The sequence below is a fragment of the Protopterus annectens genome, chromosome 1.part0, assembly GCF_019279795.1.
Source record: "Protopterus annectens isolate FY-2018-M chromosome 1.part0, PAN1.0, whole genome shotgun sequence".
Classification (NCBI taxonomy): domain Eukaryota; kingdom Metazoa; phylum Chordata; order Ceratodontiformes; family Protopteridae; genus Protopterus; species Protopterus annectens.
Genome location: NC_056725.1, coordinates 539,777,592 through 539,801,987, shown reverse-complemented (window position 1 = coordinate 539,801,987; position 24,396 = coordinate 539,777,592). Strand labels below are relative to the sequence as shown.

Here is a 24,396-nt window from a genome sequence, read left to right as displayed (position 1 = left end):
TAGAGTCTTGAGCTGGCTGTGTAGAATCTGATTGTCTCGCTGGATGAGCAGGTGAGGAATTTGTGGTAAAATCCATGGTGGGCTGTGGGCCATGTTCCTTAGAATTGGATACCAGTGCTGGCGTGGCCAGTCTGGTGTAATGAGTATCATTTGTGGCCTCTCTAATCTGACTTTCAGCAGTACCTTTGCTAGAAGAGGCAGTGGAAGAAAGGCATACACTGTTAATGTTTTCCAACTGAATGAGAGGGCATCCACTTTCCAAGCTTGTGGGTGGAATGTCCTTGTGCAAAATTTTTGAAGTTGGTAGTTTTGGGGGTTGGCAAACAGATCTATGTCTAGGCGCCCCCATTTTTGAGTCATCATTGCAAATACTTGTGGATCTAGTTTCCACTTGTGGGGATCCAGGATGTTTCTGCTTAGGGCGTCTGCCAATCTGTTTTTCTTTCCTGGCAGGAATTGTGCTTGTAGTTGAGCTTGGTAAGACAGTGCTGTGTTCCACAAGGTCACTGCTTACCTGCATAGAGGGTAGGAATGTGTGCCCCCTTACTTGTTTATGTACCACATTACTGTGGTATTGTCCGTCTTTATTATTAGTTGTTCTGGGTGTAAGTGGTCCTTGAAAGCTGTTAGGGCATTCTGTACTGCTAGCATTTCTTTTTGATTGATATGCAGATGCCTTTGATCTGTAGTCCATTTGCCCTGAATGCACTGTCCTGCCATGTGTGCTCCCCAGGCATAGTCCGATGCATCTGTTGTTATAGTTTGCCTGGCTGTGGGTAACGTGAAAGGCTGACCCTTGTTGAGGTGGCATGCCTGTGCCCACCATAGAAACTCCTGTTGAAGGCAGGGAATGAGTGGTATCATTGTTTCCAAGCTGGGGCTGTGCTGAGTCCATATGCTTTTCAGGTACCATTGTAATTTCCTCATAAGCAGTTTTGCAAATGGTATTAGTAGTATGCAAGATGCCATGAATCCCAAGGCCTGCAGAATTTTTCTTGCAGGGAGTTGGGTCTTTGTTGCCATTATTTTGAAGTATTGAGTCAGCTGATGTTGCTTGTCTGGTGTGAGATAAGCCATCTGGGCCGTTGTATTCAAGCTGGCACCAAGGAATATTATGTTTTGTGAGGGCACTAGTTTTGATTTCTTTTTGTTTACTGTGTACCCTAGGCAACTTAGAAGGTGTTTGACAAATGCCAGATGCTTTAAAAGAATGACCTTGCTTTCTGCTTGAATAAGGCAGTCATCCAGGTATGGGTATATTTGAATTCCTCTGTCTGCAGTATGCAATTACTGGTGCCAGGCATTTTGTGAAGACCCTGGGCGCAGTAGATAAGCCAAAGGACAGTGCAGAGAATTGATAATGGGTTGAACCTGCAATGAAGCGGAGGTATCTTCTGCAATTTTGTCTGATAGGGACATGCAGGTATGCCTCCTTGAGATCCAACGTTACTAGCCAAGCCTTCTTACCCAGCATGGGAAGAAGCTGCTGTAGTGTTAGCATCTTGAATTTTGGTACTTGCAAATAGGTGTTCAGAATTGAAAGATTCAGAATGGGTCTCCATACTTTGTCCTTTCTGAGAACTAGAAAGAGTCTTGAGTAAAATCCTTGTCCTTGCTCCTGTGTAGGTACCTGTTGAATGGCTCATGTCCATGAAAGCTGTAATTTGTTTTTGTGCCTCTGCCCATTGATTTGGTGGCAGGTTTGGCATTCCTTTTATCCTTGGCAAGGTATGAAAGTGGAATCTGTATCCTTGTGAGACAATGTTTAGGACCCATTTGTCTTTTGTGATTATGTGCCAGTTGTCTGCAAAAAGTGCTAATTTTCATCCCAAGGGAGCTGCCAAGAGAGATTTGCTTGGTAGTTTGAGGGTTGAGTCATTGTGTTTGTCTTCTGCTAGCTTGGGGCCTGCCTGTCTTCTCCTCCTTTATGGGTAGCAGTACCCCATTGGCGAGGTTTGTAAGGGCCTTGTGACTGACCTCTGCCCCTTGGGCATCTGTATTTGTCCCTCTGTGATCTGTCAGAAGCTGGAAAGGACCAGTTTTTTGTTGGCCAATTTCTGCTGAAACGAGGGGGTTGTAACCTGTAAAAAATCCTTGACCGTCTGCATAGACTTTGCCTTATCCTCCATTTTCTTTAAAACCTCTTCTGCTTTGACACCAAATAATACATCCTGCTGTAAAGGTGCATCCAATAATTTTGCTTTAATATGATCAAGTAGGGTTTGTTCTTTTAACCAAGCATGTCTACATATGACAGACCCAGTAACAGCTGCTCTACAGGAAACTTCCAATTAATCAAATCCACATTGTAAAGTATGTTTGCCCACCTGTTCAGCTGCATGCAACAGATCCTGCATTTCCTTGAATTCAGACTGTTCAGATTGTGTGCTCATTTTTTGTTTTAATTGAGGCATTAGGAATTGCTGATATTTCAGCATGTGAAACTGACAATTTAATGCTCTCATAGCCAAAGTAGCTGAGGTTTATACCTTCTTTACCCATCTATCTAGGGCTCTGGAATCCCTTTCAGAGGGTACAGGAGTTTTAGCCATAGAAGCTTTAGCCCCTTTGGGACCCTGGGAAATTGTTTCTAGGTCAGCCACAGGGTTTTTATAAAGGAATTTGTGTGAGTCAGGTACTCTGTAGTATCTGTCTGGTTTGGCTGGAGCAGGAGGTAGAGAGCCTGGATTTAGACTAGACTCCAAGTAAACATCATCCACAATGTCTAAAACTGGAGGGATAGCAAGTGGTCTGTGCTGGGGTAGTAAAAGGAACTCTCGGAGCCTTTTCTTAGAATCAGAGTAGTCCTGGCCTTCTCAGTGGAAATGTTCCCCCATGGTATGTAAAGTTTCCCCAAAGGAGTAGTCTTCAGGGGGAGATGCTGAGGGAATAGTCTCTTCAGCATCAGAGTCTTCATAAGGGGGAAAAGCGTAATCCTGTTCCTCAGAAGAATCTGAGGAAATTGAAACCTGGTCAGAGGAAGCATAATCCTCCTCTTGTCTTGGTCTTTTATCTGGAGGGGGATGGGAACCCCTGATTATGGTAATCAAATCTTCAACCATCTTAAGCATCTGTTTCTTAGGCATGGGGCCTTGAACTGGAGACTGATGTGTAGTCTTTTTTGGTTTTAATGGAGTTCTAAGCTTAGCATAAGATTTAATGGTGAGTGTAGTCGGTCTGAAGACACCTTCTGCAACCGAAGATGTTTCTACTGCACCGGGATCTCCTTCTGCTCCGGTGTCGGAAGGGCCTAATGAAGATGGCTGCGATGACCTAGTACACTCCGCTAGAGAATCCGCAGCTGTCTGGGGTTCCAATTCTGCGGTCGTCAGGGGCTGCGTAGGCGCCTCACTGAAAACTGGAGAACTGGCGACAGGCTCAGCAGAGGCCTCGGAGTCTGGCTTGGTCCTAGGCTGCCTGTCCTTATTCTTGCGTTTTTTATGCATGCCGGACATCGGCTGCTCCGACGGCATGATATAATTAAATTTCCTACCAAAGTAATGTTGTGCAAAGTCAAAACGGCGTTTGATCATTTGTTTATTAAACCTAGCACAAAACCGACAACCTGTGACGTCGTGGTCTGGGCCTAGGCAAGGAATACAATAAGAATGGAAGTCCTTATGAGGTATTTGCTTCCCACAAGAAATGCAATTGTTAACTTTTTCTGACATCGGACTGAGGCAAGAAAAGGTTCCCCAACAGGGTACTTAGCTTTATTGAAGACATCGGACTGAAATTCCATTCGAAAATCTCAGGTGTCGGCCGACCGACACTTGCGAATTGCTTCTGCTTCGGGCACCGTGCGGCAAGAAAGACTGAAAAAAATGGCATCGGATGCCTCTCATATACCCCTGGCGCACTGACGTCAGGGAAGAATCGACAGCAACCGACGCCGGACCAAGACTTTGGAACTCTGGCCGACTGCGGAACCACCTGACGGCAGGATAACCCAAGTGTGATGACTGCAGCAGGGTAACACGATGAACATCTGTGGTGTTGTCCATCTTTATCAGTAGTTGTCCTGGATGAAGCAAGTCCTTGAAGGCTGTCAGAGCATTCTGAATGGCTAGCATTTCTTTCTGGTTGATATGTACATGCATTTGGGTTGGGCTCCATTTGCCCTGAATGCATCTCCCTGCCAGGTGGGCCTCCCAAGCATAGTCTGATGCGTCTGTAGTTAGGGTTTGGGTGGCAGGGGGTAGAACAAATGACAGTCCCTTGTTTTGGTGACATGTCTCTGCCCACCAAAAAACTCCTGTTGCAGGCAGGGAATGAGAGGAATCATTGTTTCCAGGCTGTGACAATGTTGACTCCATAAGCTTTTTAGATACCATTGAATTTCCACATATGCAGTCTTGTATATGGAATTAGTAGAATGCAGGATGCCATGAACCCCAAAGCCTGCAGAATTTGTCTTGCAGAAAGCTGGGTTTTTGTTGCCATTTGTTTGAAATATGTTGTCAACTGAATTTGTTTGTCTGGCGTGAGGTAAGCCATCTGGGCAGTTGTATTCAAGCTTGCACCCAGGAATGTAATTATTTGAGAGGGTACCAGTTGTGATTTCATTTTGTTTATGGTGTACTCTCGGCATGCTAGAAGCCTTTTTACAAATGCCAGATGTTGAAGAAGAGTGTCCTTGTCCTCTGCCTGAATGAGACAATTGCCCAGATAAAGATAAATTTGAATGTTACTTTGTCTGCAAAATGCAATTACTGGTGCCATGCACTTTGTAAAGACCCTGGGCACAGCAGATAAGCCAAAGGGCAGTGCAGAGAATAATGCAAAAAGCCTGCTTTGAAGCAGAGGCATCTTCTGCAAGATTCCCTTATTGGGATAGGCAGGTATGCCTCTTTTAAGTCTAGAGTTACCAACCAGGCATTCTTGCCTAGCATAGGCAGTAGCTGTTGTAAAGTCAGCATTTTGAATTTTGGAATGTCCAGGAACGTGTTTAGAACTGATAAGTCCAGAATTGGATGCCATGATTTGTCTTCTGGTTACCAGGAAAAGTCTTGAATAAAATCCTTGTCCTTTTTCTTTTTCTGGTACTGGTTGAATAGCCCCCATATCCATGAGGGACATGACTTGTTTCTGGGCCTCTGCCCACTGGTTTGTTGGCAGATCTGGCCATCCGTTTGGAATTGGCAACGTGTGGAAATGAAATCTGTACCCCTGGGATACTATGTTTAATACCCACTTGCCCTGGGTAATTAACTGCCAATTTTGAACATGAAGTGCTAGTTTTCCCCCTAAGGGGGCTTCCAAAAGATAAGTGCTTGGAGATGGCAGAGGAAAGTCATTGAGACTGCTTACTGTAGGGTTGTGCTTTGCTACCTCCAGATTTGGAGGTGTAGGCACCCCATTGCTTTGACCTATAAGATCCCCGTGATTGATATTTCGAGCCTCGGAGAGCCTGGGTTTGCCATGAGTGGCTCTGTTGGACACAGGAAAGGACCATTGCTTAGTAGGCCAGTGCCTACTGAACCTGGGTGGTTGCACTTGCAAGAAATCTTTTACAGTTTGCATAGATTTAGCTTTGTCTTCCATTTTCTTTAAAACCACAAAGACTGTCATGCTGTAAAGGGGCATCCAACAATTTAGCTTCATCATCAGGCAGATTTTGCTCTTGAGCCAGGCATGCCTTCTTATCACAGATCCAGTTACAGCGGCCCTGCAAGAGGCCTCCAAGGAATCAAAACCACATTGCAAAGTATGCTTTCCAACCTGTTCTGCTGAATGCAATAAATCCTGTAACTCTATCTTCCACACAATCAGAAATCAACATAATTTTCTGTTTCAGTAAGCCCATAACATGCTGTTGATATTTAAGCATATGAAACTGTCAGTTTAAAGCCCTGATTGCCAAGGTTGCAGACGTATAAACTTTCTTTCCCCATCTACCCAGTGCCCTGGAATCTCTATCAGAAGGGGTATGATTTTTGGCTGTAGAAGCCTTTACACCCTTGGGACCCTGAGAAATAGTCTCAGGATCAGCAGCTGGATTTTTGAACAAAAATTTGTGGGAGTCAGGAACCCTGTAATATCTGTCTGGCTTACTAGGAGCCAGAGGCAGGGAATCAGGAGCCATGCTGGATTCCGAGAACATCATCAACAATATCTAATACAGGAGGTATTTCCAAAGGCCTACGCTGTGGAAGAAGAAGAAAATCCCTAAGCCTCTTTTTTGATTCTGAGAAATCCTGACTCTCCCAGTGAAAATGTTCCCTTAAAGTATGCAAAGTCTCTCCAAAAGAATAATCCTCAGGAGGAGAAGCAGAAGGGATGGATTCCTCTGCACCAGAATCCTCATAAGATGGAACAGAAAATTCCTGAACAGAAGAGGAATCAGAAGAAATGGAAACCTGATCTGCAGATTCATAATCAGTGCCTTGCCTAGGCCTCTTAGCAGGGGGTGGGGGTGGGGGGTGGGAATCCCTGATCAAGGTAATTAAATCCTCAGCCATTTTGATCATTTGTTTTTTAGGCATAGGGGCCTGAGCATGTGGCTCATGCGTTGGTTTTTTAGACATAGAAGTTGGTTTTGGCCTCGTTTCTGATGATGGCGTCTGTTTAACATAAAAATGTTGAGGCCTGAAAACACCCTCAGAAGCCTGTGCCTGCTCAACGGCTCCGGACCAATCCAAGGAGAGAGATCTGCGGGTTCAATACCTGCAGAATCTCACGGCATACTGGACTCCGAACTGGTCTTGGTAGAGACCTGCGAATCAATAGTAGTGGGTACCAGGGGCTGCAAAAGCGCCTCACTGAGTACCGGCGACTGGCTTAGGAGAAGCTTCTTCATCAGTTTTGGAACTCGACGGTCTGTCTCTGTCTTTTTCCATGTGTTTTTTGTGAACTCCGGTAGTCGGATTGCTAACCGACGACATTTCAGGGTAGTTAAATCTTGAACCAAAATATTTAGAAGCAAAAATATACAGACGCTTAATAGTGTGTTGGTTAAATTTAGCACAAAATCGACAGAAAGGCATGTTGTGATCAGGGCCTAGGTAAGGAACAGTACAAATGAAAATCTTTATGAGGTATTTGCTTCCCACAAGTAATGTAATTATTAACTTTTACTGACATCGGTAAGGAACAAGAAAAAGTTTCCCCAATGGGGTACTTAGCTTTAGTTTGAAGACTTCGGTTCTGGAACTCGAAAACGAAAATTTCAAGAGTCGGCCGACTGGCACTTGCGAACTGCTTCTGCTTTGGGCACCGCGCGGCAAGAAAGACTGAATAAAATGGCTTTGGCTGCTTGTTTTATACCCCTGATGACCTGACGTCATGGAAGAGGAGACAGCAACCGACGCAGGACCCAAGACTTTGTTATTCAGGCCGACTGAGGGCAACCTGCCAGCAGATTACCCAAATGTAATGACTGCAACAGTGAAACATGACGAACATCCAAAAGATGCTCGTCCCCTAGAAACCAAATCCAAGTTGTAATGAGATATGAAGGTATGAAGTCTTGCCCACGTGGCTGCTGCGCACTATCATCCATACAGGCTCTGGAATGAAAAGCTACAGAGGTAGCCATAGATCTGGTAGAATGAGCCTTTATTCTGGAAGGCAAGTATAGCTTATTCTGTTGATAGATAAAGGTAATGATGTTCCTAAACTAGGAGGATAAAGTCACTTTGGAAACAGGTTTACCCACTCTGGGTCCTGCAAAGGCCACAAACAATTGGTCTGTTTTCTGGAAAGATTTAGTACTGTCCAAATAACAATGAAGCTGTCGGTGCACATAAAGGGTGTGCAAAAGGTATTCCCGTCTATTAGAATGCCTTGGGAAGAAAACCAGCAAGTCAATAGATTGGTTAATGGAAAAAACAGAAATGATCTTGGCCAAGAAGAAAGGGTCAGTAGGAAGGGACATCCTATCCGTGTTGAAGATCAAGTAAGGACTCCTGACACTCCAGGCCTGCAGCTCAGATACTCTTCTCACTGAGGTGAGTGCTACTAGAAGTATGGTTTTCCAAGACAAAAAAATTCAAATCACATGAATAAGAGTGCTCAAAGGGAGAGCCTGTAAGGGATTGAAGCACCATAGTCAAGTCCCAGGGATCTAAGGGAGGCTTGACTGGAGGTTTAACAGGTAATACTCCCTTCAAAAAAGTCTTGCATAAGTGGTGTGACATAATAGGAGAATTTTCAAGACCATTATGAAAATTGGTGATAGCTGCTAAATGTACAGTGATAGTTGAAGCTGAGGCTCTTGCATGCGGGAGACAGGTATTACAGAATCTTTTGAATAGGCATAGAGAAAGGGTTTAAGTTCTGGTCTTTGGCCCAAAAAGAGAACCTAGTTCATTTACTAAAATAAACCCTTCTAGAGGAAGATTTGTGTAAGGCCAGAAGAATTTCACGAACAGGAGATGGGATGTCAGGCAGCCTGGAAATCATTGGAAGTGAAGGAATCAGGCTGTGAGCTTGAGATTGTGCAGGTTCAGATGAATCAATCCCTGAGGATGGGATGACCGGTCCAGGGAATGATTCAGGATCCACGGGCTGCGAATCAGGTGAGGCCATAGAAACGGGAACCAGACTTGACGTGGCCAGTAGGGAGCAATGTGGATCACTTTCCTTTTCAACTTTCGAGCTTTCTGGAGAAATTCTGTAATGAGGGGAAATGGGGTTAAGGCAAAATAGCTCCTGCATTTGTACTTCGGGGGGAAGCAAACAGGTCGCAGCAAGGCTTACCCCAATGTTATCAGAGTTATTGCAGGGTTGAGGGACCATTCGTGGGGCATCAGGATGTTCCTGCTCAGATTGTCAGCAATAAGGTTGGAACTCCCGGGAATGTGCGTTGCTATAAGAAAATGATTGGAAGCTATCACCCAGTGCCAAATCCTCATGGCTTCCCAACACAGGGGGTAAGATCTGGTTTCACCTTGCTTGTTGATATACCAGACGACTGACATGTCTGACTGAATTGCAATGGTCCCCGAAGGCAGGGATGCATGGAACGCTTGCAACGCTAAGAGAACTGCCCTCAGTTCCAGGACATTTATATGCAAGTTGGCCTCAAGGGGCATCCAGGTGCCTTGGACAGTCTTTCCCTGAAAATGCCCCCCCCCCCAATATTGAAGCGTCCATGGTCACTGTAGCCGTGGGTTGATGAAGACAGAACGGTCGACACCAAAGATTCTTTTGTGGTTCCATCCATCATAGCATTTTCTCCTTGCAATGGGTTGTAAGGCATATCATGTGGTTGAGTGGGTGGATTAACAACGACCATTGTGCGGAAAGGAGCCACTGCAGGATTCTCGTGTGCAGTCTTGCCAATGGTACCAAGTAATGGCAGCTGCCATGGAGCCCAAGAGTTGCAGTACAAGAAGTGCTGGTACAAACATGCGATGAAGAAGTTCTTGAATTTGGTGTCTTATTTTTAAAAGCCTGTGATGGGGGGGGGGGGGAGCTTGACAGGATGTTGTGTTGAAGACCGCTACAATAAATCCAGTATCTTCCTTGGAGACATCTGAGATTTGTCTTTGTTGATTGTAATCTCCAAGCAGAGAGCGAGATCTTAAGAGTAAGAGAGGCTGCGGACTAGGAGGTTCCTGGTCGGAGCGGTAAGGAGCCAGTCGTCTAGATAGGGGGGAAATTTTTTTTTAAAAATTTGCCAGAATCTTCGTGTGTTCTGACTGTGCTTCTCAAACATTTTGGAAATATAGAGTATATTTTAGAGCAGTTATTATAACTGCAATTGCCTGAATATTGCTACAACTCAAGTGCTCTAGGTTGCACTGCATCTGAATTGTTTGTGTGTCTTAGCTGCTTTTCTGTATATATAGACTTCTCTGTATATGTAGACTAGCTACTTATTCTGCTGTATTACTGCCTCTTAAAACGTTTTTCAGTTGTGCACTTGCCTTGCTTCATTTAAAAAGTTTTAAATTGCTAATTTTGTAGAATTGTAATTGCATTTACTGTTTAGGACTACACACTCAAGTGTGTTAGCCTTTTCTGTGTTTATTTACTGTATTATTGCATTGTTTAGCCTGTTTCAACAACAACAAAAAAATACTATCTTGTTTGCTCGTTTCCCACCTTTCCTAGCCAGTCCATATCCCAGGCTTTGCTTGTCTCAGGACTTTATTTTCTGTGTTCAGAGCTATCCAGACCTTGCTGTGGTAGAGGGAAGTCCTACTGCTTACCAGTGGGACTGGTGAGCATTGTACTGCCTATCTAATGCTAGAGGAGTGGTTTCCAGCTCTGAAATTGTAATTTTATTAGCCTTTTTGGGCTGATTTCGATCCCTTTCAACTTTCTGGTTTAAAAACGTGTGTGTTTGCACATTTTTCACATCATGCAGCACTGCGAAGCTACAGTTAAACTATTCCAGGTGCCCGAAAGTCTGCTCTTCAAATTTTCCCTTAGAACTAGCTGGTTTCTCAGTAGTAGCACTAAAATCTGAATCCCTGTGACTAGCACTTGCTCTAGAACCTGCTGGAAAGCACTAGGAAGCCTTAACTGATACAAGCACACTCAGCTCTCCTTGTCAATAAGGAGAAATTAATCATAGGCACTAAACAGCCTATAATTGCAAAGTACCTTAAAAAGGTAAGGGAAAACAGCGCTTAAATTTTACAAAAAAGCACCTAAACAGGCATGTCCAAGGGTCAGCTTCCGGTGATTTCTCCTGTCCACCTGGTGAATCTGGGCATACTGGGGCAATGCGGGAACTGCCTCGTACACAGACAATCCTCTCCTCCTACCACCCAACACTACAACCTGCGAGAAATGCACTTACATAGCCAAACTGGAAGCTAAGCTCTCTCCAGCCAAGATTGTGCTAGACAGTCAAGAGGAAAAGGTTAACACTTGCATTACACCTCAAGCAACTCATAGCCCTTCAAAACCCACACCATCAACACCCACACATAGCAACACTAAACCCACATATGTGGAGGCCCTTAACATTAACCTGCCCAAGCAACAAGGACCTCTGAAGCTGAAACGCAAAGAAACACCAGTCACAACCAAAGTGAAACATAGCTCACAACACCAATGTGCCATCCAACAACAGCCCCTAAGGCAAGACAATGTACCCAACACTTTAGTCATAGGTGACTCTATAGTCAGGCACACTGATGTCCCACTCACCAGGCTGAACAAGGCGAAAATTACAGTCAGCTGCCTGTCGGGTGCCAAGATCCACCACATAATGCATGCACTCAAGTCACTCCACAACAAGTACAAATATGACTCTGTCATTGTCCATGCTGGAGTGAATGACTTGAGACGTACCTCCCTGGACTACATGAAGAGAGACATGGAAGAGCTCATGGATCATGTGACCCAGGCAGGTATGACCCTAGCCCTGAGTAGCATCCTGCCTTCGCCCAGAATGATACCACAGTATAAGGACAAAATGATTGACTTCAACAATTGGCTAAGCTTCTGGTGTCATTCAAAGAGGATCCAGTATTTGTTTGCCTGGGAAGACATGATCGACAAACCACGATGCTTTGCCAGACATGGTCTGCACCTGTCACCCCTGGGATTCAGGTTACTGGCTAAAGCTCTTGCCACCCCTATAGTGCCTTTTTTAGGCAAGGTTCAAAGGATAAAACCACCACGTAACAGATAAAAGCATGCAAAATCTGAAGGTAATGCTACTCAATGCTAGAAGTCTAAACATCAAAATGCACTCTCTCTCGAGGCACTCCTAAAAATGGAGAACATCGATATCTGTGCAGTAACTGAGACCTGGTTCATAAGTAGGTACTAGGCTATCAGCCCAAGGGCCTACGCAAGCCTAGCCAACAAGGTTCCCTGGCTTACGCCACATAAGAAAGTTATTTTCCTGTGCCACTGTCGAGCAGACACACAAAAGTGATCCCCGGGGTGTATTTCCTATTTTCCATCCACTCATCAAGGTTTTTCTTGAAGAGAGCTAATGAAGAACTTTGTTTGACATAGATGGGTACCTGTTCCAGAGTATGGGAAGTCTCTGGGATAGGAATCTATCCCTCCAGCATGTCCTGTTTATTGTGATGACAAGGTTTAGGTCCCTAGAGCGTGTAGCTCGGAGGGATTGGGATTTCTTTAGGTGTAGCATGTCCAACAGCTCTGGGTTTGACATAGCTTCATATATTAGGCAGAGATCACCTCTGAGTAGGTGATATGCTACGGAGTAAAGCTGGAGTTTTTTGAGGCAGTCAGTGTAGGGCATTTGTTTGAGTCCAGTAATCTTCTTTGTGAGGTACTTCTGTGGCCTTTCCAGCTGCTGCAGATGTCTTGTGAGGTACATTCCAAAAGGGGCGTTGTACTCTATAGTGGGTCTAATGAGTGTTGAGTAGAGGGGAACGATGACCTCTTTTTTCCTGGATGAGAACTCTTTTATGATGAGGTGTGCCACGTAGAAGGACTTCCTGACTACTGTGGCGATGTGACTATCAAAGGAGAGACTACTGTCCACCTGGGTCCCAAGGTCTCATCACGCATTCGGTGTTAAGTAGATTGCTGCCTATGTGGTAGTTCATGGGTACAGAGTTTTTACCAAAGGAGATGACACTGCACTTTTTGGCATTGAGCTTGTGGCCATGGCTCTGACACCATGCATCTGTCTCAAGAGAAGCCCATCTGCAGGATGTTCACCCCCACCACCCCCTGAAGGGCCCATATCTATACAGGAAGAATGCAGAGTCCCTGTAATCACAACTACGTAGGTGAAAGCTGCACTCTCTAAACCCAAAAACACAGCATCCATGGGACCGGACAACATCCCAGGCTGCGTTTTACACGAACTTCAGAATGAACTGTCTCCCCACTTAAGCACCATGTTCAATAATAGCCACGCATCAGGCTTTGTGCCCACTGAATGGCACACAGTAACAGTTATCCCACTCCACAAAGGGGGAACCACCACTGATCCCGGGAACTATAGACCTATTAGCCTGACGAGCCTGGTCTGCAAAGCCACGGAACGTATCATCATGGAACTCATAAACAAAGACATTGGTAACCTCCAAACTCTGGATCCCACCCAGTTTGGGTTTGTGAAAGGCAGATCATGCCTCCTGAACATGATCGACTTCTTTGAGGCAGTCACCAAAGCCGTAGATGAGGGTAAGGTGGTTCACACAGCCTATCTTGAACTCGCCAAGGCTTTCAACACCATCCCCCATTCTGGAATTATAGCTAAATTCAATAAACTAGGCATAAATCCCTACGTCACAAGATGGGTTGCCAACTGGCTCACTGACAGAACCCACACTGTAAAAGCTGCAGACTCCAAATCTGACCTCAAACCAGTGACAAGTGGAGCACCACAGGGTTCCGTCCGGGGACCACTCTTGTTTGGCATCTACTTCTCTGAAGTACAGGCCAACACTAAGGGACTCTGGCTAACAAAGTTCGCAGATGACTGCAAACTGGGAATCATTCTGGAATCATTATTGAATCCCCAAATGATGTGGATATTCTGCAAAAGGGCCTTACAGAAACAGATGCCTGGTGCCAGAGCCATGGGCTCAAGCTTAATGCCAAGAAATGTATAGTTATCTACTTTGGAAAAAAAACGTGTACCCATGAATTACCACATATGTGGCAGGACACTAAACATCGAAAGTGTGATGAGAGACTTAGGGACACAGTTGGACAGTGGTCTCACTTTCGATAACCACATCGCCACAACAGTCAGGAAATCCTTCTATGTGGCACACCAGTCTCCCCGCTGCTTGAGGATTTCGAGAATGTCTCCGAATGAGATGTCATCTGGGAGAGACCGTGGGGACCCTTCCTCCTCATCACAATCAGTGTCTTCAGTGATAGATTCCTCCGGTGGATCTAGGTGCTTCCTCTTGCATCATTTCTTCTGGGGTGGCTCCTCAGTGGGATCTTCTGAGGAGGATCCCGTGCCCAGGGTCCTGAAATAGAGGGATGGGAGAGGAGCAAGAGAACTGGGAGCCATCGGAGCCGTGGACATAGACGGCGCCAGCAAGAAAATAGGTACCAGGCTAGATACCAAGGTACGGACGGGTCCAAGCCCTGCTTCGGGAGAGCATAGGTTCCACCGGAGCCGATGCAGCAAGGGTGGACAGTGCCAACAGGGAAAACACTGCTGTCGGAACAGAGACAGTATGCACCAGAGGTATCTTGTCCTTGGCATGTATTACAGTTTTGGAGCCGAAGAAAACTGTCAGCACCGTGGCTGGGGATGGTGCCGAAGCAGGTACACAGTCATCGGAGCCGATGCTGAACCCAAGGACGCCACCGAAGTCAGTGGTGCAGAGGTCGGAGCCAAACTATGGGGGAATATCATGGACTGCACCAAGGGAGAAGACACAAAGCCTGGTGCCGAAGAGATCTGCGCTGAGGAAGCATGGAGCCGACTCAGTTCCGTAACTGACAGAGATGCGGGAACAGAGTGACTCTGTTTGAACTTATGTTTTTTGGTCTTTGGAGGGGGGAGACCTCTGAACCAGACAGAGCCTCTGAAAAAGATGCCTTGAGCAATCTGTTTTTCCCTTATGTTTTCTGGTGATTGGAGGGGGTGAGATCTCCGACCCAGATAGAGCCTCCGAAAAAGGTGTCTTGAGTAATCTGTTTGTCCTTGTGTTTTTTGGTCTTGGGAGGGGGTGAGACCTCCGACCCAGATACAGCCTCCAAAAAAAGGTGCTTTGAGTAATCCATTTGTCCTTATGTTTTTTGGTCTTGGAGGGGACGAGACCTCCGACCCAGATACAGCCTCCGAAAAAAAGGTGCTTTGAGTAACCCGTTTTTCCTTGTTTTATGGTCTTTGGAGGGGGTGAGACCTCAGACCCAGATAGACCCTCCAAAAAAAAAATGGTGCCTTGAGTAATCCTTTTTCCTTATGTTTTATGGTCTTTGGAGGGGGTGAGACCTCCGACCCCAGACAGAGCCTCCGAAAAAGGTGCCTCGAGTAATCCGTTTTTCCTTATGTTTTTTTTTTTTTGGTCTTTGGAGGGGGTGAGACCTCCGACCCAGATACAGCCTCCAAAAAAGGTGTCATGAGTAAACCTTTTAAGATAAGTTTATTACTACGTTCTGGTAGTGTACAATTACTAAAACTAGCACAAAAGTCACAGTCAGCTCTATTATTTATGCCCAAACAGTAGACACAACGAACATGTGTATCTGAGTTAGGCATCTTACGTCCACACTTGGCACACTGTTTAAAACCCAACTTAGCTTTGTCTGACATAGTAAGGCAACAAGGCTATCCTATAGAAAAAATAAGGGAGAAAATACCAGTGATGTTATTTAAAAAAAAATACCACTAGTAGAAAGGAAAGGCCTGTCAAAGACAGGAGAGAGGGACAATACCAATAAAGGTAAAAAAAAAAAATTAAATTACCAAGGAAAAGGGTAGGAAATAGGCTTAGGTTATAGGCGACAGTAAGAAAAGGCTAACTTGACTAAAAGTTAAATAATTTTGAAGAGAAACTGTCTTAAAATTAACAATTTTCTACTTAGCTTTGAGACAGATGGCAAGCACGTCTAACTAGGAACACGGCAAACGAGATCTGGAGTATCTCGGAGAGGGGCATTGTGGGTAGGTTCTTAGCTGAGAGGTTTTGGCTTGCGCGAGCTGGGAAACGGCCGTATCGGTTCCGAAGACGGAACAGAGGTACTAACAGTAAATAATGAATAAAGATTTACAACATTAGATCATTATTTATGTGCAATATGTCATTGTTACTTACATAACTCTCTGCATACCTCACTTTATATGTTTCTACCTGCACTATGAAACTTGTAGATTCTGTTTGTGACATATATTGGTGGTGGGCAAGTTTTATGTGTGCCTCTTTTACTTATTTATAGTACTGTTTTTTAATACATCTTCATATTTCTACAGAGTCTGGTTCCTCTTGTATTTGTTTTATTTCTGCTGTAAATAAACTCACATTTTTTACTATATTTTTAGTATCTTATTTTGACTTTTATTTTTACTATTTAATCTTTCTTCCTTCTGTAAACTGTCATTCTTATGGCACGAGCCTCAGTATGAAAATTTCTTGCAGTGATAAGCACTGTGTTGATCTATATGACACAGTTTACTTTGACTTTGAGAAGGACAAAGTACTAAAGTGGGAGACAGAATGGCTACTCGTACATCAGGTAGAAGAGGAGTAAATTTATTCCATTATTTTATTTAAGGAATGTCGAGAAGCAAGTGTGAGATTCAAACTGCTGTACACAGCTATCTTCAAAATATTTTTCCCTGGAAGAACAAAATCACTTTTTGATGACGAACATGCTAAGGAAGAAACACACAAGTTTGTCCAACAAAAAGTGAGCTTTGAAATGGAAGGAGATTCTGCTTCTTGTTCTTGTGGTAATAAAGACTCCAGACACAGTATCAGTGAATCCTTTTCCAGCGTTTCAACGGAAAATGCTTGAGAGAGGGGGGAAAAAAAAGCACAAGAGGTGACTAGAAGAATCAACAGTACATTGGAAATGAAGCAGAGACAGGTTTGGGAGATAGAGAAGAACAAGAATAGAAGAAAATCTGTAAATATTGAACTTTCTTGGACTTTGTTAAACTTGTAGGGGACTCTACAGCATATGCCCTGCTTCATATTATTAACGTTTGGAGAATAAAATCAGTAACCTGAAAATTGACAAATGTGGGATTACAAAGCAATAATTATATTTGTGAAACATAACAAAACAATAAAAGTTTAAAATATTGGACTTTTTTGGCTTTCTTAAACTTGTAGGGGACTCTAAAGCACATGCCCTACTTCATGTCATTAATGTTTGGAAAAATATTCAAGAGAGGGGAAGAGGAGGGAGCAAGTTAACTGTAAGCAAAACATTTTTTTTCGTAATAGTACTATTTAAGTACTGCATGCCTGTCTTTGCACATTATAAAGTTTTTTTCTGTTAGTGTAATGGGGATAGGGGTTCTAATGTAAATAGGTGCTCCCATTTTTTTCTTTCTTCCTTCTCTCTTTCAGCTTGTTCAACTTTAAGAAATGTAGGCACTGCAATGAGAAAAAGTGTCTACTGTTGTAAGAAAGTCCTTCAATATTGCACAGCTTATAAACAAAATAACTGCATCTAGATCTAGGGATGTCATTGTCCCCCTTCACTCAGTCCTCATTAGGCCAATCATTAATGTAGGTCATCTGTCCAAACACATGCAACAACTGCAACACCCACACAGATACCTTATTAAAGGATACAAGGCCTAAACAACATCTCCTACATGGACCAACTCAAAGCCCTGTCACTACATTCGGTATACTACAGTCTGCTAAGAGGTGAACTATGCCTGGCATACATTGCATCCTATGACCTTACTGATGGACTTAATGGGCATCTGCAAATCAAACAGCATCAGAAATACTTGCTCTAAAGATGTAAACCTTTTTTTGCTACAACAAAATGGTTTGAAGGGACAGGTATATTTTGCATAGAATACCGCTGATATGGAACAGGCTCCCCATCTACATAAAACAAAGTTCATCCCTGTCCATTTTCAAGCGCAACTTAGATCTATGGATGACACACAAAATTTACCTCAACGCTGCCTCCTGTATTACTAATAGACAAGTCCTAAATGCTTTATCCCATGCATGAGACCCGTGTAATTATCTATGGTACGATACCAGCTATTCTCATTAGGGGTAACAGAGAATTATCAATCATGAGATTGGTAAGGCCAGTCTGTAGCCAAATGGGATAAGTTATTTCCAGCACAAAAAGGAAAACTGGCTAGGCTTAAAATGGTCTGAAAGGCAGCTAGCCTAATATTTAACTATGATCCTGTAAGATAAACCAGGTCACCAGACAGCAAACAGGGTTAAACTGCATAAAATATCAGAAACAGTTTAATGTGCTAAGATCTGTTCTACAACCTACATAGTGCAGTAAACACACAGTCACATTACCAGGTAAAATTCACTTGTCCAAATAGTGCCAAAAACAAATATATGCTTTAAAAATAGAAAACCTTTTAAAAAAAGCACAAAGCATTTACAGATTCCCCATGCTGGAAATGAAGAAATCTCAACAGAAAATGTAAATAAACTAATCTGCGGTAAAACCATGACTTAAAGATAGAAACAGTTAAAGCAGTGTTAAATAACTAGTAAATACCATACAAATGAAGAGTGAAAAATACAAATGTTCCTGTCAGAACTCCAAAATGAAGCAGATAAACAGGTCTGTTTAAACTGTGACTCTACATTCACACGATAAGTCCTAGGGTTCAAATAAGACTAAATTACTAGACTGAAACAAGCCCCCCCCAAAAAAACAAGAGGGGTACATTCTGATCTATCTGGAATGTCTAACCTCTCCGCTCCGATTTAAGTCCACATTGTAGAAAAAAAAAGGCCCTGTTTACTTCTAAAACTGTAGAAAGCTGCCTGGTACAAATTATACCACACGTTAAGCAATGAAGTGCTTCAGTCCTAAATCCTGAAAATTCATCTCTGTATAAGCACTCGGAAATAATGCACTACTGCTAAATCAGCATTTCTCAAACGTGCGCTGTATCACTTCTGGCCCAGGAGGGATGGTCCCTTTACATCACCTCTGTTTGTAAAGGATGCTGAAACAGAGGCTGGGGAAGGAGAGAGGAGTTTCGGAGATCAAGGGATTAGGACTTTGAATCCAAGTCCTTATGGAAATTAACCATACAAAATATTACACTCAATGTAGGAAAGGAGAAACTAGACTTTACCAAAATGTATGCCTGCAAGTAAGGGTACAGAAAATAGGCAAGGTGGGGCTGGAATTTAGTGAAGGAAATTAAAAAAGGAACACAAGTATAACTCAGAAGGGAAAGGTAACAGTGTGATAAGAATAATCAAAGTTTGGATTACAGGTTAGAGCTTGCTATCCCTACAAGTGACCGAAAGTGCAAGGAAAGACAGAAGGATAGAGGAGATCTAATTGAAAGACCAATGCTGGTACAGTTTTTAAGAGAGTCTGGAACAGATGTTGCTCCTTAACAAATCAATACTTATTAGGGCATATAAAATATTGCGAGATTATTATACAAATCAGAGGAAGTTAAAAACGATTCACAAAGGAGCAATGGGAAGGCATTTTTAAGGTCTTCCAAATATGCAATAAAGCTTAGAACGTTTAGGTTTTTGTACTGCAGTGTTTGCATGGGTATTTTATGTTCATAAGGATCATTTGCATATATCCCATGTTCCTGATGAGGTTATAATACCGAAATATGCATAGCCACAGCTAGTGAGGTTTGGATTTATTGGCCTGAAATTGTCCATTAAAATGACAAAACAAGTCATAAATATTCAGAATCGCCAATTACCTGATGTTCATAAGGATCATTTGCATATATCCCACATGTCTCTGATAAAAGAGGTTTGGGAGATCACTCAGTGGAAGCTCTAGCTTTGCTGGAGTTTTCATTTTTTTAACAACTAGAATTTATGGAATTTTTCTCTTACACTTGACAGCAAATGTTTGAGTTAGCTGACGAAGACATTCCAGATCATGTTTATTTGGAATATAGTAAGTTGGCAGAGGTTAAAATGACCTATGCAATACACTGCCAGAAATGCTGAAGGATCAAACAGTATTAAAGTACACTTACCATAAATACAGATGTTCGAGTGTATTCACTGTTGCAGTCATTACATTTGGGTAATCTGCTGGCAGGTTGCCTTCAGTTGGCCTGAATATCAAAGTCTTGGGTCCTGCGTCAGTTGCTGTCTCCTCTTCCACGACGTCAGGGGTATAAAACATGCAACCGACACCATTTTCTTCAGTTTTTCTTGCCCCAGATGGCAGGTGCCCCCCAAAATGGGGGAGAAAAAAAAAAATATATATATATATATGTGTGTGTGTATCTCTCTCTCTCTCTCTCTATATATATATATATATATATATATAAATGCAATTGTAACAACATAAACTTTACCTTCATCCAAAAGCAAATACACCACAAAGGCTGTAGAATATAGAGAAGGAAAGAGAAGTTCTGGAAAAAAGGGGGATGGCGGGTGGGTAACCCAGACTGCAACAGTGAATACACTCAAACATCTACATTTATGGTAAGTGTTCGCAATTGTACTATGTTCTTCGTGTTTCACTGTTGCAATCATTACATTTGGGTAGAATCCCAAAGCTATGGATGGGAGGCTGGAAATAAATAGCATTAGGAGCGGCTATAAGGCCCTGCAGAACTGCAGTGGCAAAGCCTGTCCTGGACTTAGAGAAGAGAGGCAAATGATAATGCTTTGTAAATGTATGAACAGAGCTCCAAGTAGCAGCTCCTAGAATGTCTTTGGTTGGCACTCCTCTGAGAAAAGCTGCTGAGGTAGATGCAGCCCTGGTGGAATGTGACCTGATTCCCTTGGGCACCAGTTTACCATGATGCAAGTGAAAGAAACAAATGCAGTGGCTTATCCACTTTGAAATGGTCTGCTTTGAAACAGCCTTCCCCTCTGATCCTGCAGCAAATGCCACCAGTAGCTGATCCTGCAGCAAATGCCACCAGTAGCTGCTCAGACTTTCTTAGAGATATGGTCCTGTTTAAGTAGAATTTTAGTTGTCTGTGTACGTCCAAGGAAGGCAAAAACCGCTCCCCCTTGTTCTGCGGATTTGGGTAAAAAGTTGGCAGGTGAATAGTTTGGTTAGGAGCCACACTGGATACCACCTTAGGCATAAAAGAAGGATTGGTCCTGAGGGGCACCCTGTCCGGGTAAAATGTAATGAAAGGCTCCACAGCCATGAGGGCCTGTAGTTCTGAAACCCTTCTTGCTGAAGTGATTACCAGAAGGAAAGCTGTTTTCTAAGATAAAAACTTTACATCCGCAGTAGCTGCTGGTTCAAATGGAGGCATGGTGAGATTTTCCAACACATAATTGAGGTCCCAGCAGGAGTTGGTGATGATCTGGGAGGCCTTACATTTTTTGCCCCTCTAAGATACTGTTTTAGCAGAGGATGAGAAAAGATGGGAGGCTCTGTGTTGTAATGAGCCGAGATGGCAGAGGCATGGATTTTTATTAATGAAAAAGATAGGCCCTTGTCAAGCATCTCAGTCAAGTATTATAAAATCTGAGGAATATTTGGCTTTGCTGTGTCTGTTCCTTGTGCTTGGTTACAAGCACAGAATCTCTTCTATTTATCAGCATAAGATTTTCTAGTACTATGCCTTCTGGTTTCCAAAATGACATCCATCACAGATTTACTGAGAGGTGGTGTTTGAATAATTACATGATCAGCCACGCTTGCCAGGTTCAGAGTTTGGAGCTGATTGTGCAGAATTTGATTGCTCTGCTGAGACAGTAGATGAGGTATTTGAGGCAAGTACCAAGGAGGGAGTTGAGACATATTCCTTAGAACTGGGTACCAGTGATGGCGAGGCCAGTCCGGGACAATTAGGATCATTTTTGTTTTTTCCTGTCTGACCTTTAGTAAACCTTGGGGAGAAAAGGCAGAGGAGGAAAGGTGTAGATTGACAGTTTTTTTTTCCAACTGAAGGATAGGACATCCACTTTCCATGCTTGTCTGTGATAAGTCCTTGTGCAGAATTTGTCCAGTTGATAATTTTGGGGAGAGGCAAATAGATCTATGCCCGGACTCCCCCATTTCTCTGTTATCATGCTGAAGACTTGTGGATCCAGTTTCCACTCGTGAGGGTCCATAAGATTTCTGCTTAGGTCATCTGCCAGAGTATTTTGTTTTCCTGGCAGGAATTGAGCTTGAAGATGTACTTGGTAAGTCAAGGCTGTGTCCCACAATGCCATAGCTAGTCGGCAAAAGGGGTAGGAATGTGTACCCCCTGCTTGTTTATGTATCACATCACCGTGGTGTTGTCCATCTTTATCAGTAGTTGTCCTGGATGAAGTAAGTCCTTGAAGGCAGTCAGGATATTCTGAACAGCTAAAATCTCTTTCTGGTTGATATGCAGATGCATTTGCTTTGGGCTCCATATGCCCTAAATGCATATGCCCACCATGTGCCGCCCCCCCCCCCCCAAGCATAGTCTGATGCGTCTGTAGTTAAGGTTTGGGTGGCATGGGGTAGAGTGAAAGACAGTCCCATGTTCTGCTGACATGTCTCTGCCCACCAAAGAAACTCCTGTTGTAGGCAGGGAATGAGAGGAATCATTGCTTCCAGACTGCGACAATGCTGACTCCATAAACTTTTTAGATACCACTGTAGTTTCCTCATATGCAGTCTTGCATATGGAATTAGTAGAATGCAGGACGCCATGAACCCCAAAGCCTGCAGAATTTGTCTTGCAGATAACTGGGTTTCTGTTGCCATCTGTTTGAAGTAAATAGTCAGTTGCCTTTGCTTGTCTGGCGTAAGGTAAGCCATCTGCGCAGTTGTATTCAAGCCTGCACCCAGGAATGTAATCTTTTGAGAGGGTACCAGTTGTGATTTATTTTCGTTTATTGTGTACCCTAGGCATGTTAGAAGCCTTTTTATAAACGTCAGATGTTGAAGAAGAATGTCCTTGTTTTCTGCCTGAATGAGACAGTCATCCAAGTAAGGACAGATTTGTATGCTTCTTTGTCTGCAGAATGCAATTACTGGTGCCAGGCACTTTGTAAAGACCCTGGGCGCAGTAGATAAGCCAAAGGGCAGTGCAGAGAATTGGTAATGCATAAAACCAGCCTTGAAGTGGAGGTATCTTCTGCACGATTCCCTTATTGGGATATGCAGGTATGCCTAAGTCTAGAGTCACTAACCAAGCCTTCTTGCCCAGCATGGGCAGAAGCTGCTGCAAAATCAGAATTTTGAATTTTGGGATGTCCAAGAATGTGTTCAAAATCGATAAATCCAGTATTGGGCGCCAGGCATGGTCTTTTCTGGGTACCAAGAACAGTCTTGAATAAAATCCTTGCCCTTTTTCCTGTTCTGGTACTGGATGAATAGCCCCCATATCCATGAGGGATGTAACTTGTTTCTCTGCCTCTGCCCATTGATTTTGTGGCAGATCTGGGCAACTGTTTGGAATTGGCAAGGTATGGAAATGAAATTTGTATCCCTGGGATACTATGTTTAACATCCACTTGTCCTGGGTTATTAACTGCCAAATTCTGAGCATGAAGTGCTAATTTTCCCCCTAAGGGGGCTGCCAAAAGGTAAGTGCTTGGTGATGGCAGAGGGAAGTCATTGAGACTGTTTACTGTAGGGTTGTGCTTTGTTTCCTCCAGATTTGAAGGTACAGGCACCCCATTGTTTTTACCTGTAAGAACCTGTGATTGGTATCTAGAGCCTTTTGAGTGCCTGGATTTCCCCGTTAAGCTCTGTCGGACACAGGAAAGACTAATTTTTTGTAGGCCAGTGACTACTGAATCTGGGTGGCTGCACTTGTAAGAAATCTTTTACAGTTTGCATAGATAGCTTTGTCTTTCATTTTCTTTAAAACCTCTTCTGCCTTATTACCAAACAGAGCATCATGCATCCAACAATTTTGCTTTAACATGATCAGGCAGATTTTGCTTCTTGAGCCAGGCATGCCTTCTAACCACAGATCCAGTAACTGCGGCCCTGCAAGAGGCCTCCAAAGAATCAAAACCACATTGCAAAGTATGGTTTCCAACCTGTTCTGCTGCATGCAATAATTCCTGTAATTCTTTATTTTCCACACATTCAGAAATCAACATCATTTTCTGTTACAATAATCCCATAACATACTGTTGATATTTAAGCATATGAAACTGGCAGTGTAGGGCCCTAATTGCCAAGGTTGCAGACGTATAAACCTTCTTTCCCCATCTATCCAGCGCCCTGGAATCTCTATCAGAGGGGGTAGGACTCTTGGCTGTAGAGGCCTTTACACCTTTGGGACCCTGTGAGATGGTTTCAGGGTCAGCAGCAGGATATTTGAATAAAAATTGATTGGAGTCAGGAACCCTGTAATATCTGTCTGGCTTACTAGGAGCCGGAGGTAAAGAATCAGGAGCCATGCTTGATTCTGAAAACACATCAACAATGTCTAATACAGGAGGTATAGCCAAAGGCCTATGCTGAGGAAGAAGGAAATCCCTAAGCCTCTTTTTTGATTCCGAGAAATCCTGACTCTCCCAATGAAAATGTTCCCTAAAAGTATGCAAGGTTTCTCCAAAAGAATAATCTTCAGGAGGAAATGCAGATGGGATAGATTCCTCTGCATCTGAATCCTCATAGGGAGGTATAAAAAATTCCTGATCAGTAGAGGAATCAGAAGAAATAGAAACCTGATCTGAAGATTCATAATCAGTGTCTTGCCTAGGCCTCTTATCATATGGGGGACACCACTGATCAAGGTAATTAAGTCTTCAGCCATTTTGATAATCTGTTTTTTTAGACATAGGGGCCTGAGCACGTGGCTCATGCGTCGTTTTTTTTAGCCTTAGAAGTTACTTTTGTTTTTGAAACTGGCATCGGTCTTATATAGAAATGTTGAGGCCTGAAAACACCCTCAGAAGCCGGTGCCTG

The 24,396-nt window shown here is 43.4% G+C and overlaps 1 protein-coding gene across 3 annotated transcripts in view; it reads right to left on the bottom strand.

The window, feature by feature from the left end:
- Positions 1-24,396, bottom strand: part of XPO1 (exportin 1) — a 1,770,162-nt gene that overhangs the window by 205,773 nt on the left and 1,539,993 nt on the right. The gene's annotated exons all lie outside the window — the stretch shown is intronic.